Raw genomic sequence first — 15,581 nt, forward strand, 5'->3', positions numbered from 1 at the left:
AGATACAAAAAGAAGATTCTGTGAAAGTGCTGCACTCAGAATGCCAGCAAATTTGGAAAACTCAGCAGTGGCCACAAGACTGGAAAAGCCAGTTTTCATTCCAATCCCAAAGAGTGTTGGGCAGTGCCAAAGAATGTACAAACTACCAGACAATTGCACTCATCTCACATGCTAGTAAAGTAAAGCTCAAAATTCTCCAAGGTAGTCTGCAACAGTGTGTGAACCGAGAACATCTAGATGTTCAAGCTGGATTTAGAAAAGGCAAAGGAACCAGGGATCAAATTGCCAACATCTGTTGGATCACAGAAAAAGCTAGAGAATTCCAGAAAAACTTCTGCTTCATTGACTACACTAAAGCCTTTGACTGGGTGGATCACAACAAATTGGTAAAATTCTTAAAGAGATGGCAATGCCTGAGCACTTTACCTGCCTCCTGAGAACCTTTCTGTATCCAGGTCAAGAAGCAGCAGTTAGAACCAGACATGGAACAATGGACTGTTTCCAAATTGGAAAAGGAGTACATCAAGGCCGTTTATTGTCACCCTGCTAATTTAAATGCCATGCAGTGTACATCATGAGAAATGCCAGGCTGGATGAAGCACAAGCTGAAATTAGATTGCTGGGAGAAAAATCAGTCATCTCAGATATGCAGATATGCAGATGACAACCATTCTTATGGCAGAAAGCAAAGAGGAACTGAAGAGCCTCTGAATAAAGGTGAAGGAGGAGATTGAAAAAGCTGGCTTAAAACTCAACATTCAAAAAATGAAGATAATGACATCCAGTCCCATCACTTCATGCAAATACTTGGGGAAACAATGGGAACAGTGGCAGACTTTATTTTGGGGGGCTCCAAAATCACTGCAGATGGTAACTGCCACCATGAAAGTAAAAGACATTTGCTCCTTGGAAGAAAAGCTATGACCAACCTAAACAACATATTAGAAAGCCAGGACATTACTTGGCCAACAGTGGTCTGTATAGTGAAAGCTATGGTTTTTCCACTTGGCATATATGGATATAAGAGTTGCACCATAAAGAAGGCTAAGGGCCGAAGAATTAATGCTTTTAAACTCTGATGTTGAAGAAGACTCTTGAGAATCCCTTGGACTGCAAGGAGATAAAACCAGTTAATCCTAAAAGAAATCAGCCCTGAATATTCATTGGAAGAACTGATGCTGAAGCTGAAATTCCAATACTTTTGCTACCTGATGCGAAGAACAGAATCATTGGTAAAGACCCTGATGCTTGGAAATATTGAAGGCAGGAGAAGGGGATGGCAGAGGACAAGATGATTGGATGGCATCACCAACTCACAGGACATAAGTTTGAGCAAGCTCCAGGAGATGGTACAGGACAGGAAAGCCTGGCATGCTGCAGTCCATGGGATTGCAAAGACTCAGACATGACTGAGTGACTGAACAAGAACAAATGTATGGTATCATGTCATCTGCAAACAGTAAGAGTTTTACTTCTTTTCCAACCTGGATGACTTTTATTTCTTTTACTTCTCTGATTGCCATAGCTAGGACTTCCAAATTTATATTGAATTATAGTGGTGAGAGTGGGCACACTTGTCTTGTTCCTGTCATGGAATGCTTTCAGTTTTTCACCAATAGGAATCATATTTGCTGTGGTATTATCATATAGTCCTTTTATTATGTTGAGTAGTTTCCTTCTGTGCCCATTTTTTGAAGAGTTTTTATTTTAAATGTATGCTGAGTTTTGTCAAAAGCTTTTTCTGCACCTATTGAGATTATCATATCTTTTTTTGGTTTGAATTTCTTAATAAGGTGTATCACATTGATTGATTTTCTTACATTGAAAAATGTATGCATCCTTGAGATAAACCCGAATTGATCATGGTGTATGATCTTTTTCATGTGGTGTTTAATTCTGTTTGCTAGAATTTTGTTAATGATTTTTGTATCTATGTTTATTTAGTGATATTGACCTTAAATTTCTTCTTTTGTATTGTCTTTGGTTTTGGTATCAGGGTGATGATGGTGGCCTCATACAATGAGTTTTCAAGTGTTCCTTTCTTGGAATTTTTGCAAACGTTTTAGAAGTGCCTGGCTGGCACTTGCTCAGTGTGTCAGGCACTTAAGTGGCCACTGTCTCTGGAGTCTTTATTGTTCAGCTGGTGTGTAGGGAAAGAGAGAGGCTACAGTGATGTTCCCACCCCCTGTGCTAGACTGAGCAGTATTGCCTTGCCTCTACGGCTGCCTAGTTTTCCTCCACAGGCATTTCCTACCACAGTCACCTCCCTCATGTTCCCTTGGTCATCTCCCCTGCAGTCAACAGCAGACCTCACCCTGGGATCGTTCTCCTTCTCTAAGTTCCAGCTCCCAGCCACTGTGCTTTCTAAAGGACTTATGTCCCTGTCCGTGGTACATATGGCTATTGCAATGATTGTCTGTGTGATTCTCATTCCATTCAGAGTGTCACAGGTAAGCTGCTTCACTCTCCAACAGCCTCAAATGCTTCTCTGTCCCAAACAATTGCCCCAATGTGGGGATTTGACCCCTGCTTTAGTTCCCTCACCCTCCAGATACAAGTCCAGTCCTGCTCACTGTCCTCTTTCCCCACCTACTTGCTTTGTCCTGCCAAGTTTTGCATGGTTCTATATGTTCTTTTCTGGTGGTCAGGTACTCCTGCCCACTCTCAGCTGGTGTTCTGCAAGATTTTCTGTGTCTGAAAGTTGTATTCCTGATGCATATGTAGAGAGAGATGTACTCCATGTCCACCTACTCCTCTGCCATCGTGTTCTCTGATCTTAGTTTTCTGAATGTTGAGTTTTAAGCCAGCTTTTTCCCTCTCCTCTTTCACATTCATCAAAAGGCTCTTTAGTTCCTCTTTGCTTTCTGCCTCTAAGGTAGTATCATCTACATATCTGAAGCTGTTGCTATATCTAATATGCACTTTCTTTTTAATAAAAACTGGAGAGATGTAAGATTAATCTCCCGCTTTCAAATGCTGTACAAACTTGATGCAGCAAATGATGTGTATGAAACATCATTTCTAGAGATAGCTATTAAAGACATTGTGTGCATGTGCATCTGTGTGTGTGAGAAAGAATGATAACAACACATATATCAATAGCATTGATATATAAGTGTGCTAGACATGCACAAGTGCTTCATGTATATGTATAATTTAATAGTAATTTACTACTATAACAAACTACATGTTACATACTTCTAGTAAACCCAAGGAAATAACACCCCACTCCAGTACTCTTGCCTGGAAAATCCCATGGACAGAGGAGCCTGGTAGGCTGCAGTCCATGGGTCACAGAGTCAGACATGACTGAGCGACTTCACTTATAGACACAGAAGGACAGACATACAGTATAACATATCCTAATGAGGAAACCAGAAGAGCATGTAAAGACAAGCTAAGAAAAAGATACCATATGTCCTGTTGCCAACATTAAAATTATAAAAAATGTATAAAAGTTCTAGAAGATGGGGATTTTCTAGTTCTGAGGCAAGCATCACTGACCTTGAACTCTGCATTGCCTACAGTATTTTCCAAGTGAGAGTGACTAGGACTTCCAGATCGTGAGTGTTTCTGCCTGCACATGCCTAGTTTGGTCTGTAAAATTAGACAGGAGCACAAATGCCAACACAGAACTATATAAAGAAATATGTTTTAGAATTTGAAGATTTATAAAAATTTAATCAACAGGAAAATATATTGCACAAGTGCTAAGAAAAAGGAAAGATACCATAAATAAATGAAAACTTTCCATTTGTTAAAGTGTGTGATTGACATAATTTATTTTTAATTATGCCAAATTTTAAAAGACCTATAAATTTATAATTTATACCCAACATTATAGCTTCTTAAAGAAAACCCCTTCCACTTCCTCCACAAATAAAACACGTTTTATTCTTCCCGTGGATCATCCTTGAGATATCTACTCTCTCTGTAATCTTGTGCTTGACACTCTGAATAAACCCTGGCAGAGTTTTCACAAGCTCTTAGTCTACACTTTGTGAAATACTTATCTGACCTGTAAGGCTGACAGAACATAAACAGGAAAAATAAGCATTAAATGTTTGTTATACATTGGGCCAGTACTAGTGAATTAAAATTTTGTTTAAATGTAAATGTTTATTCTGGTTACCTTTTTTAAAAAGTCATTTTACCACCCATATACTTGTAGATAAATTTATAGATTTAGCTATAGTCAGGAGTATGGATATAGATTTTAACTCTTCCTCTTATGGGAAATAATTTAATGCAGAAGAGTTACCATCTTTTAAAAAAGTTGACTGTATTTTATTGAATACGTACATTAGTATGATTATGTATTGAACAATATAGCAATCCTGAGAGGTGAGATGGCCATTATGTAAAAGGTATAATTGCTATGGTTTCTTGATTGATATAAAGCAGCAGTGTGCTCAAAGTAGCATTAAAGCTAGAGATGTTAGTGTGCAAAGTCCTCACAGACAAGGCCCAAAACATATAATCTTGCTTTTATAGACATTGTTAGTTCAAAGGACTCTGGATATCTGTGAAAATAAGGTCTTTCCTGTTAAATAAGATAACAATATTCAGTTTAATGAATGACTGTGAGAGTTATAAGTAGTATCGGTGCTATATCACTGTACCCATTACAGTGTCTAGAGCATGCATGCTCAGTCACTAAGTCATGTTCAAGTCTTTGCAACCCTGTGGACTGTAGCCCTCCAGACTCCTCTGTCCATGGGATTCTCCAGGCAAAACTACTGGAGTGGGTTGCCATGTCCTTCTCCATGGGATCGTCCCAATCCAGGGATTGAAACTGTGTCTCTTATGTCTCCTGCATTGGCAGGCAGGATCTTTACTACTAACCACCTGGGAAACCTATAGTATTAGTACAGATTATTTATTAGGCAAATGTGAGTATTATTATGGTGGAGAGAGTTATATTTTATTTATATTGTTCTCCCATAAAGCTCTCAAAGATATACCGATTTATAACTTTCAGTCATTCTCATATCATTTTATTCATTCATTCATTTATTTATAAACTTGTTAACTCAACATGTATTTATTGACTAACAACTAAATGTTAGGCCCCATCCTTCTAGTAAATATGATGAGATAAAGAACATGACTCTTGCTGTTATTGGTATCCTCAGTGGCCCCTGCCCTAGATCACTGCCTTTCCACCAGAAACAGCAGGAGGCCTTGCCCTAGATTTATGGCACAGTATACTTCTAACCATTCGGCTTCCTATTTTACTGGGCTAATCTCCCAGTTCTTGGGCTTACATCTTTTTTTAATGTCTTATCCTAACTAATGTCTTCTCCTAACTAAACTAACTAATTTATAGCATATGCATCCCTCCTGGGTAACATTTGATCTTAGCAAGGAAAGATTCTACTTCTGTCTCAGTACCATAAATATTCCTGTTTTCTTTTCTAAAATAAGTACCTAGGATTTATTGTAGGATAATTAAATAATAGTCCATTCCCATTCTCTTTTTTCTCAACAGCATATTCAGGTCACACTTTCCCCAGATCTTTCACCAGATGCTTCCCCACCCATTCCAACAACATACGTACACAGATATAGATATAGATATATAGATATATAACTTAAATATATTTCACCTGAAACATCAGTCTTGAAAGACTTTAGAGAACCAATTTCTGTTCTCAGAATGAATGAGGTAGTGTAGAAAATTTACTCATCTCCTTGGTGGTAATTTATCCTGATGTTGGTAGCCAGATGAAGGAGATAAGAAATAAGCTGACTCAAAAAATTGTACAAGTTACATAGAATTAATTGGAAAATAGCATTCTGTACAACTTATCTTCTGCGGTATAAACTGAGTACAAAAAGTTGTTGATAATCATCACTGATTAGTTAAAAATACAATATAGATTTTTAAGTGTTCAAATGCTTTATTTTAATCTTCTTAGAGAAACTAATTTATATGAAATATGTAGAATTCAAATATGATATTGAAGTTATTTACACATACTGGTCTCTAAAATAGCAGATCATCATAAGATATCCTGTTTCTTTGCCAGAATTTTATTTTCTTGGTCATAAAAACCAATTTTGTGCAGCAAGGGAAATATAACAGATGGCAAAGCCACAGCTCAGAAAAGAAGAAAAAAAATCATCCCTTCTAGTTCAGATAATCCCCAGAGTTTTGCCTTTGGAGTAAGTCTAGTTTCCTGTAGCAATACCTTAAAGAGAAGAATGAGGTTTTGTGGTTGGAATTTGGCTGCAAGTGAGGAATCCTAGTTTGTAATTTTGGTTGCACCATTTATTCATTGTCTCTTGGAGCAGTAAAGTAGCAATGATTAATAAATAAATATTGACAGACTGTTTCTAGGGCTCTGTGAAACTGCACAAGGCAAATATTCATTGTCACCAGAAGTATTTAAAATATTATTATTTAAATATCAGGTGGTAAGAAAAATGAAGCAGGAGAGATTATTTTTACCAGTCTCAAAATATGTAAATTCCTACAAAAACTGAGTAGATTGTTGTTGTTGTTGTTTTGAAAGAATTATATTGAAAAGGGTAGAATTATATTCTCAACATACAGAATATTTTTAGATTGCAATGTTACATTTTCTCTTTCCTCTGAACTCTTACACAGTGAAAAAGAGTTCCTCAAGAGTTCAGTGGAGATCTCACATCCATCTATGAATGTACATTGTCATAGGAAGTGAAGTGAATTTGATAAACGACTCCCAACTAAGCAAGGGTAACATCTGAGCTTTGGAAATAGGAGCTTAAAACTAGACTACTAGTTCTTAAGTAAACCTGAAGTTCTCATCTATCCACTGACCCCCCAGGAAAGAACAAACTAAGTAAATGAAGTGCTGGATATAAGTCTACATGATGAAGGAGGTGGAACCCACCGTACTCTGATGCCACAGAAGAAAGTGCTGTCAGATGAAAGGCAGAGGATGAGGCTTTGAACACAAAGAGTTGATTTCAGCACTTCAAAGTGAGATGTGGTTCTCTTATAGTAGAAAAAGTATGAGTCTTTGCAATAGGTTTTTAATTATCACAGGAAAGATATGAACACAAGACGTGAAATACCATTCTATTTAATATGTCTAAAACAGGACAAGAAATTTTCATCATCTTTTTTTCTGATTTTGGTCCACATGCTTTTCTTTCACTGGTTTATTAAGTTATTTGACTCATGACATTTATTCTATCCAAACCATACTCCTTACATTTATGAATGTAAACACACCAATTTTGCCACAATTAAGCACTGGCAAAAATTAGGGTCTTTATAAAATTTTGTTTCAAGTCTTTTTTGCTTTTCATTTTCATTTATGGAGAGACAGTGCACACACTGCTGATGAATCAGATCAGGGAAAATCACAGCAGGCCCCATCTAATTTCTACTGGGAGGCCTTAGCTGGTCCCTGTGAGGATTTCTGTTTCAGAATAGGCACACATTCTTACCCTAAAACAAACGACTTGAGTGTTATGCCAGTGCCCACATGTATATACATCTTAATACTTTAAATGTTACCTGATTATACTGAGTGAAATTCTAAACATATACTGAGGAAAATTAAAGAGAATTGAGGTCTCTATTTCAGAATATAGTATAGCAGGGCCCATTTTCCTAATGTCCTGGGGGTAAGGACATTAAATTTTAAAACAGGTAGCGTGGCAAACCTGTTTACAGTAGATTTGAACTGCAGATGGGTTACTTGTTACAACTTCAAAGAACTCCGGTAGAGGCTAACATAAAATTAAAAAAAAATGAAAGTGCCCAATCTGCTTTTGATGAGTGTTTGACATTTATTACTTCCTTTGGCTTTTTTTCCTTAAAAAATCTTGTGTGATTTAGGAGGACCAATCCACTAGCTGCCATAGAGTCAGAAATTGTTAGTCAGAAAAGGATATTCCCTTGTTATCAAGTGACTCATGGGAAACTGTGGAGACACTCTCTTTTCCCAAATGATTTTTGACAGTTTTTTAAATATCCCTTTCATCTATCTTAGTGCTCTATGTCTAGAATACCTATGCCATGGGAAAGCTCAGAGGGGAATATAGAAGAGCAGGAATATAAATATATCACCTGTTTCAATTTCTCCAGCATCTATTCCTGCTTCTCCAGTGAAGAGAAAAGTTGTCCGCTAGGCAAACTGGGAGAGGTACTGCCTTGCCCATCACAACTCAAGGAGTTTCCATTCAGGGAGAAAAGTCATTATAGGGTTCAGAATATTTTTATTTATATCTCATAAACAAGTTTAAAAATAACACCAAAAAAGGATGTTAACCATATGCTGTTTCACAGTTTGTGACTAAAGGGGATCAAGTTACCAAAGTTTCCCCCAGCCCTTTGAACTTGAGAGCCAGTGTGCATTTTCCATTCCATTGTACAATATGCTAAACAGTAACCCCTTCAGTGCTACTCTCCAATGTTTGGTAAGCTCCTTTGTTCAGCAAACCCAGTACCTCTTCTCATCATTTTTATTATTGTAGTTAACGAGAGGACTTCCAAACAGATGCTTACATTCACTAGGCTTTTGTTTTCCTTATTTGCCTTAAAAAATACTTTAAGATAAAATCATGATGAAAGATCATAGGTTAAAAAAATATTCAAAGAATCCCTCAGCCTCAGAGCAGTGACCTCTTATAATGAATTTTAATAGGATTTTAAGAATATATTTCATCATTCAATACAAAAGAGTTAAAGATAAATAATCACTTGCAGGTACTGATAATAACTTTTAGCATTGTTTAATATGACCTATAGTATAGCCGCATGAAATAACTTCATTTCACAAATCCATGTACTATTTCCAGTCATGTGTGAGTACTAAGTTGCTTCAGTTGTGTCTGACTCTTTGCAACCCTATAGACTATAGCCTGCCAGGCTCCTCTGTTATAGTGATTCTCCAGGCAAGAAAACTGGAGTGGGTTCAAATTTATTGAGTCCTAAATATGACAAAGCAATATCCTTCAAGTTAACCTTAACATGTCACTTCTTGTAAAAGAAAGTCAGTTTTGTAGTTTTTTCTCTACATTGTGTATACATATGTACATGTCTGCACTTAGTCGCTCAGTCATGTCTGACTCTTTGTGACCCCATGGACTGTAGTCTGTCAGGTTTCTTTGTCCATGGGGTTCTCCAAGCCCTCCTCCGGGATCTGCCCAACCTAGGGCTCAAACCCAGGTCTCCCACATTGCAGGCAGATTCGTTACCAGCTGAGCACCAGGGAAGCCTAAAAATACTGGAGTGAGTGGCCTATCCCTTCTTCAGGGGATCTTCCCTACCCAAGAATCAAACTGGGGTCTCTTGCACTGTAGGCTGATTCTTTACCAGGTGAGCTACCAGGGAAGCCCATTTATGTACATGTATTTATACAAATAAAGGGACTGCCTGTGAGCAAAACAACTATACAGAGAGTCAAGTCTGGAAGCGATGTCACCTTCATCACATCATCTTTCTCACCCCCATCACCCATATTATGTTCTAAAAACTCCAAATGCTAATTGCACAGTATTTTATTCTTTTGCTTTGGGAACATATTATAAATCTCTAGATACCCAATAAAGTTGAATAAAAAGTGACAGAAACAGAATGGGTTCATCTGTCATCACAGTGAAAGAAGACATTACAATTTGAAGACTTGCCTAGATGGCGATTGTTTAAAGGATCAGAAAACATCAGTACAGTGTTGCAGAATTTTTCTGTTCTTATTTTTGAAAGTGATTTTGCTTTAGCTGCTAACATCTATGCCATCTTTATTTTTCTCATTATCAGTAACAGTTCTCCTAATGAGACTGATAATGAACGTGATCTCAGAATAAAATCATAGAAGTTTGGTAAACAATGGAAATAATACAAGGACACAGGAGAGATAAACCTCCGAAGTTTTCTAGGTTAGACCAAAGAGAAGGGAGAATGTAGACTCCAGAGTTATTTACCAAAAACTATAAATTTGAATATTTCTTCAGGTTTTCAGTTTCAGCAGAGTTACTGTGGTGTAGCAGATGTGTTCCCATATATTTCTAGATGGAATTCTACAATCTTTGTAAGAGGGTCAAGGCTCAGTGTGGAAAGAGCCTTGCCTTGAGAGTATGTTGCCTTTGATTGCAGGTAGCCTGAATGGAAAACCTAGGTGGAGACGGGAGCAAACTTACCAAAATCTCACTTCTTTACACCTCAGTTTAGTCACCTATAACCAGCAGGTAAGAATAGCAACCATACAAAATGTTTGTGACAAGATAATGTTTCTGCAGCTATTAGAAGAATATCTTTATTATGATCACTGTTCAAAAATCTTCATTGTTATTTCTATTTGTTATATTGTTTTTCAACTTTGAGCCAAGGCCTGCTCAGGCCAGATTTTTAATGTTCCTGGGTACTTCACTCCATTATGGTTATCTGCTTTGAAGTTAAGTTTTGAATCCTCATCTTAATTCTGTCTTTCACTCAGACTTTGTCTCCAGCAGTCAAAAATGGAGCTTGACAAGACACACAAGCTTCTCAGTTCAGTTCAGTTCAGTCACTCAGTCATGTCCAACTCTTTGCGACCCCTGAATTGCAGCTCGCCAGGCCTCCCTGTCCATCACCAACTCCCGGAGTTCACTGAGACTCACGTCCATCGAGTCAGTGATGCCATCCAGCCATCTCATCCTCTGTCATCCCCTTCTCCTCCTGCTTCTAGTACTCACCAATTTTTACTCCACTAAAATTTGAAGAAGGTGATTAGGAATAGTGCTATCACGAACCTCTTATAAATGTCTTTGGTATACATATGTAGGCCCACAGACATACAAAACTGTTGATAGTAACATGCAAAACAGATAAAACTGATTCACGATGATAAAAGCCTAATTAAGTAATTGCATGTTGAGATGTGTGGGTAGTGATGGGGAGGGAGCAGAAGGTGAATTTCTGGGATAGTGGTGATCATGGGGTGATGGTTACATGGTATGTAAAGGTTAATCAGCTGGTACTTAAAATGTGTGCACTTTACAGTAGTCAAAGTAAAATAAAAATGACAGCTACATGCAAAAGAATGAAATTAGGACACTACCTAGTGCCATACACAAAGATAAAATCAAAATGGATTAAAGACCAAAAGGTAAGACCACAAACTATTAAACTCTTAGAGGAAAACACAGGCAGAACACTTGATGACATAAATCAAAGCAAGATCTTCTATGACCCACCTCCTAGAGTAACAGAAATAACAAAAATAAACAAGTGGGATCTAATTAAAATTAAAGCTTTTGCACAGAAAAGGAAACTACAAACAAGGTGAAAAGACAACCCTGAGAATGTGAGACAATAATAGCAAATCAAACAACTGACAATTTTCAAAATGTACAAGCAGCTCATACAACTCAATACCATAAAAGCAAACAACCCAATTAAAAAGTGGGAAAGGGACCTGAAGAGGCATTTCTCCAAAGAAGACATACAGATGGCTAACAAGCACATGAAAAGATGTTCATTATTAGAGAAATGCACATCAAAATTACAATGAGATACCACCTCACACCGCTCAGAAGGGCCATCATCAAAAAGTCTACAAACAATACATGCTGGAGAGGGTGTGGAGAAAAGGGAAAACTCTTACATTTCTGGTGGGAATGTAAACTGACACAGCCACTATGGGTGATGGTATGGTGATTCCTTAAAAAGCTAGGAATAAAGCACCATATGACCCAGCAATCCCACCTCTAGGCATATACTCTGAGGAAAGCAACATTAAAAAAGACACATGTACCCCATTGTTCATTGCAGCACTATTTACAATAGCTAGAACATAGAAGAAACCTAGATGCCCATCTATAGATGAATGGATAAAGAAGCTGTAGTGCATATATACAATGGCATACTGCTGCTTCTGCTGCTGCTGCTGCTAACTCGCTTCAGTCATGTCCGACTCTGTGCGACCCCATAGAGGGCAGCCCACCAGGCTCCCCCGTCCCTGGGATTCTCCAGGCAAGAACACTGGAGTGGGTTGCCATTTCCTTCTCCAATGCATGCAAGTGAAAAGTGAGAGTGAAGTCGCTCAGTCGTGTCCGACTCTTAGCGACCTCATGGACTGCAGCCTACCAGGCTCCTCCGTCCATGGGATTTTCCAGGCAAGAGTGCTGGAGTGGGGTGCCATTGCCTTCTCCGACAATGGAATACTACTCAGCCATAAAAAAGAACACTTTTGAATCCATTCTAATAAAGTGGACGAACCTAGAGCCTATTATACACAGTGAAGTAAGTTGGAAAGAGAAAGATAAATATTGTAATAGTTCAGTTCAGTCGCTCAGTCATGTCCAACTCTTTGCGATCCCATGAATCGCAGCACGCCAGGCCTCCCTGTCCATCACCAACTCCCGGAGTTCACTCAAACTCATGTCCATCGAGTCAGTGATGCCATCCAGCCATCTCATCCTCTGTCATCCCCTTCTCCTCCTGCCCCCAGTCGTATACTGACACACATATATGGAATCTAAAGAGATGGCACTGATGAATTTATTTTCAGGGCAACAAAGGAGGAACAGACATAGAGAACAGACCTATGGACACAGGGGGAGGAGAGGAGGGAGAAGGGGAGATGTATGGTGAGAGTAACCCAGAAATTTACAATACCATGTGCAAAACAGATAGCCAACGGGAATTTACTGTATGACTCAGGGAACTCAAACAGGGGCTCTGTGACAGGCTGAAGGGTGGGATGGGGAGTGAAATGGGAGGGAGGTCCAGAGGGAGGGACCATGGGTGTACCTGTGGCTGATTCTTGTTGGTATATGACAGAAAACCACAAAATTCTGTAAAGTAATTATCCTTCAATTTAAATTTAAAAAAAAAAAAGAGAAAATGGGGGGAAATGTCTGAAGAAAAGATACTAAAAGTAATGATTTTCATGAATTTCATGTTATTTAAAATTTATGTTGGAGTGTTATGGTTCATTGTCCTCTGATTTCATTCTCAAAGAAGTATTCAAATCATAACACCTCAACTCTTAGGTAAAAGCCCTTCTAATTTTAGACTATGTATTCAACTCTGTCTCCCTTCATTTTTCTTCCCACTTAGTTTCACTGACCTCCAACACATTTCTTGTTTTTTGCTGAACTTCAGTACCTGACTCAAGTGATTTTTCCCCAACCATGTATTATTGCTTCCTTACACACAGAGTCTGGAGAAGGCAATGGCACCCCACTCCAGTACTCTTGCCTGGAAAATCCCATGGATGGAGCAGCCTGGTAGGCTGCAGTCCATGGGGTCGCGAAGAGTCAGACATGACTGAGCGACTTCACTTTCACTTTTCACTTCCATGCATTGGAGAAGGAAATGGCAACCCACTCCAGTGTTCTTGCCTGGAGAATCCCAGGGACGGGAAGCCTGTTGGGCTGCCATCTATGGGGTCGCACAGAGTCGGACACGACTGAAGCGACTTAGCAGCAGCCGCAGCAACGCACAGAGTCAGACATGTCTGAGTGACCTTCACTTTCACTTTCTAGGCAAATTCACTGTCTTCAGTTTTTGCTCAGCTGACAATTTGCCATTTCATTTCCTTGGTCTCATCTCCATTTAACTCAACTTCAGTGACTAAATCTGATAGTCACATCTGCAACTTATCATCACCTTGAGGGGTTTGGAATAAAAGATTGAGACAACTCAGTCTTCACAGCCTCCTTTCTTTGGCACTCTCTTTCCCAGTAAAGGAGATCAGTACTTCATCTCATCCAAACATACAATAGCCTGATGTTTCTATTTTCTCAAGTGTTACTATTTTTCATTTCTTTATAATCTTACAAGCTTAGATTATATTTCACTATCAGGATAATATCTCACTTCCTCAAGCCAGTTTAACGTCTTTGCACCTTTCTGCTAAACCCCAGTGTTGAATCATTTGAATAACCTGTCATCTTCATACTTCCACCAGAACTGCTAGAGAAAAATAAAACAGTGAAGTTTAGTAACAGTACACATTCATGATGACAAGCATCAACCAGGCCCTAATGTTGCCCAGTGTTTCTTAGTTTTCCTCATCAACTCTCCACAGTTTTCCACAGAAATCATGTCAAGATTTATCTTCCTCACATATAGCCTTTCCCTTCCTCCATCCCATCCTCTGAGAGATAACTTAGCCACCAAAACTGTAATGGAGAAAATAACCATCAAATGAGAACTATCCCAACTTTTGCTAGCTGATAAATGTAGCTGTCTCATTGCTTATAATTTTCTTATATCCTCTCAATACAGTGGATGTTTCCTTCCTTCTATTCAATTTGTGTTCTGGACTTCATTCTCTATTTCCTTCTTGGAGCTTTCACTCTATCTTATATTGCTTCAATCCAGAAACTTCAACTTTTGCTTCTTTACTAGACAATTCTTTACTGGATAATTCTTATCATGATTTTACAATAAGATGTCTTTCACCTACAGCTTCTCTCTTCCCACACCCCTCTCTAGCTGCTACTCTCTTTTTTCTTTTCTTTCTTTCACAGATAAATATCCAGATCTATGTAGATATATACATGTATTAATATGTAAAACACATATAATACGTACATGTATAACAATACATTACATACCTATGTGTAACTATAGTGTATAATATACATACATGAATATATAACACATAAATTGTATATCTATATCTATTTTACATACATTTAATCGCTACCAAACTGATCTCATTAAAGTTGAAAATAAGTGATGACTTTCACTTAATCAAACAGACACTTTGAAAATATTATCACAGATTTTGTCTTTTGGACTTTCCATTAGATTAGAAACTCTTGGTGGGGGCGGGAGGGCGGGGGGTCGGTGCTGGGGCTAAATCTGTCTTGCTAAACTTTTAGCAAGTTCTCCACACAACTCCCAGGAAATATTTGCTGTGTGATTTAATTAATATTATCAAAAGTCATATAATATTTTTTTAATCAGAACTTGCATTCAGCAGAACATTGACCTCTGTAGAAAGAATGATTTTGTTACTCAAGCACAAAGGAAATGCTTTCTAAAGCTTTCAGAGTTGGGCTCTCCTATTCAACTTTATTTACGTTCACATTTTTAACATTTTAAATTGATGAATTTATAGAATGCAATTTCTGTTCATGAATAGGAGAGTAAAATAATGTATTTTATATTATATCATTCAATGTATCTTGATTCTTCACTGTAGAACAGAGACTCAATTTTTGTATGTAATCCTGAATTACTCTATAGGTGAGAACTTGTTTTTCTAATGTATGTGTACATGGAAGTTTGGTTTTCATAGATGATAACTATTCTTTGAGGATTACAGAAATGTCTTAGTAAGCAGTAATAGTTCTGACAGGTTTGTAACTTATGAAGAGACTTTCAACAACAGATCTTACATGTATAGTCCATTTTGTTGTATATGCTGCAGCAGATTCAATATCACATCTGGAAAGAAAATCTCATTCTTCCTGTGTTATGTTGTGGTTTGCCTTTTTAGGAAATTAGTATTCTTCTATTTGAGTATGAATGGCTTTTCCATCTTTAATCTTTCATAAATGATTATCAACCCTATTCTGCATGGCTATTAAATTATGTGATACTACATTTTAATAGCTTCTCAGAATCACTGCCTACCTGGTACCAG

At 37.9% G+C, this 15,581-nt stretch overlaps 1 protein-coding gene across 7 annotated transcripts in view; it reads left to right on the forward strand.

Annotated features, from left to right (window-relative positions):
- The window catches only part of SEMA3A (semaphorin 3A), a 533,509-nt gene that overhangs the window by 220,285 nt on the left and 297,643 nt on the right, over window positions 1-15,581 (forward strand). For 3 of the 7 annotated variants that reach the window (XM_044946571.2, XM_025291021.3, XM_025291023.3), the window contains exon 3: window positions 10,094-10,185. The exons of the other annotated variants lie outside the window; for them this stretch is intronic. The gene's annotated coding sequence lies outside the window, so the exon portion shown is untranslated. The remainder of the gene's footprint in view (window positions 1-10,093; window positions 10,186-15,581) is intronic. 7 annotated transcript variants of the gene reach the window in all.

The sequence above is a fragment of the Bubalus bubalis genome, chromosome 8 (assembly GCF_019923935.1).
Source record: "Bubalus bubalis isolate 160015118507 breed Murrah chromosome 8, NDDB_SH_1, whole genome shotgun sequence".
NCBI lineage: Eukaryota > Metazoa > Chordata > Mammalia > Artiodactyla > Bovidae > Bubalus > Bubalus bubalis.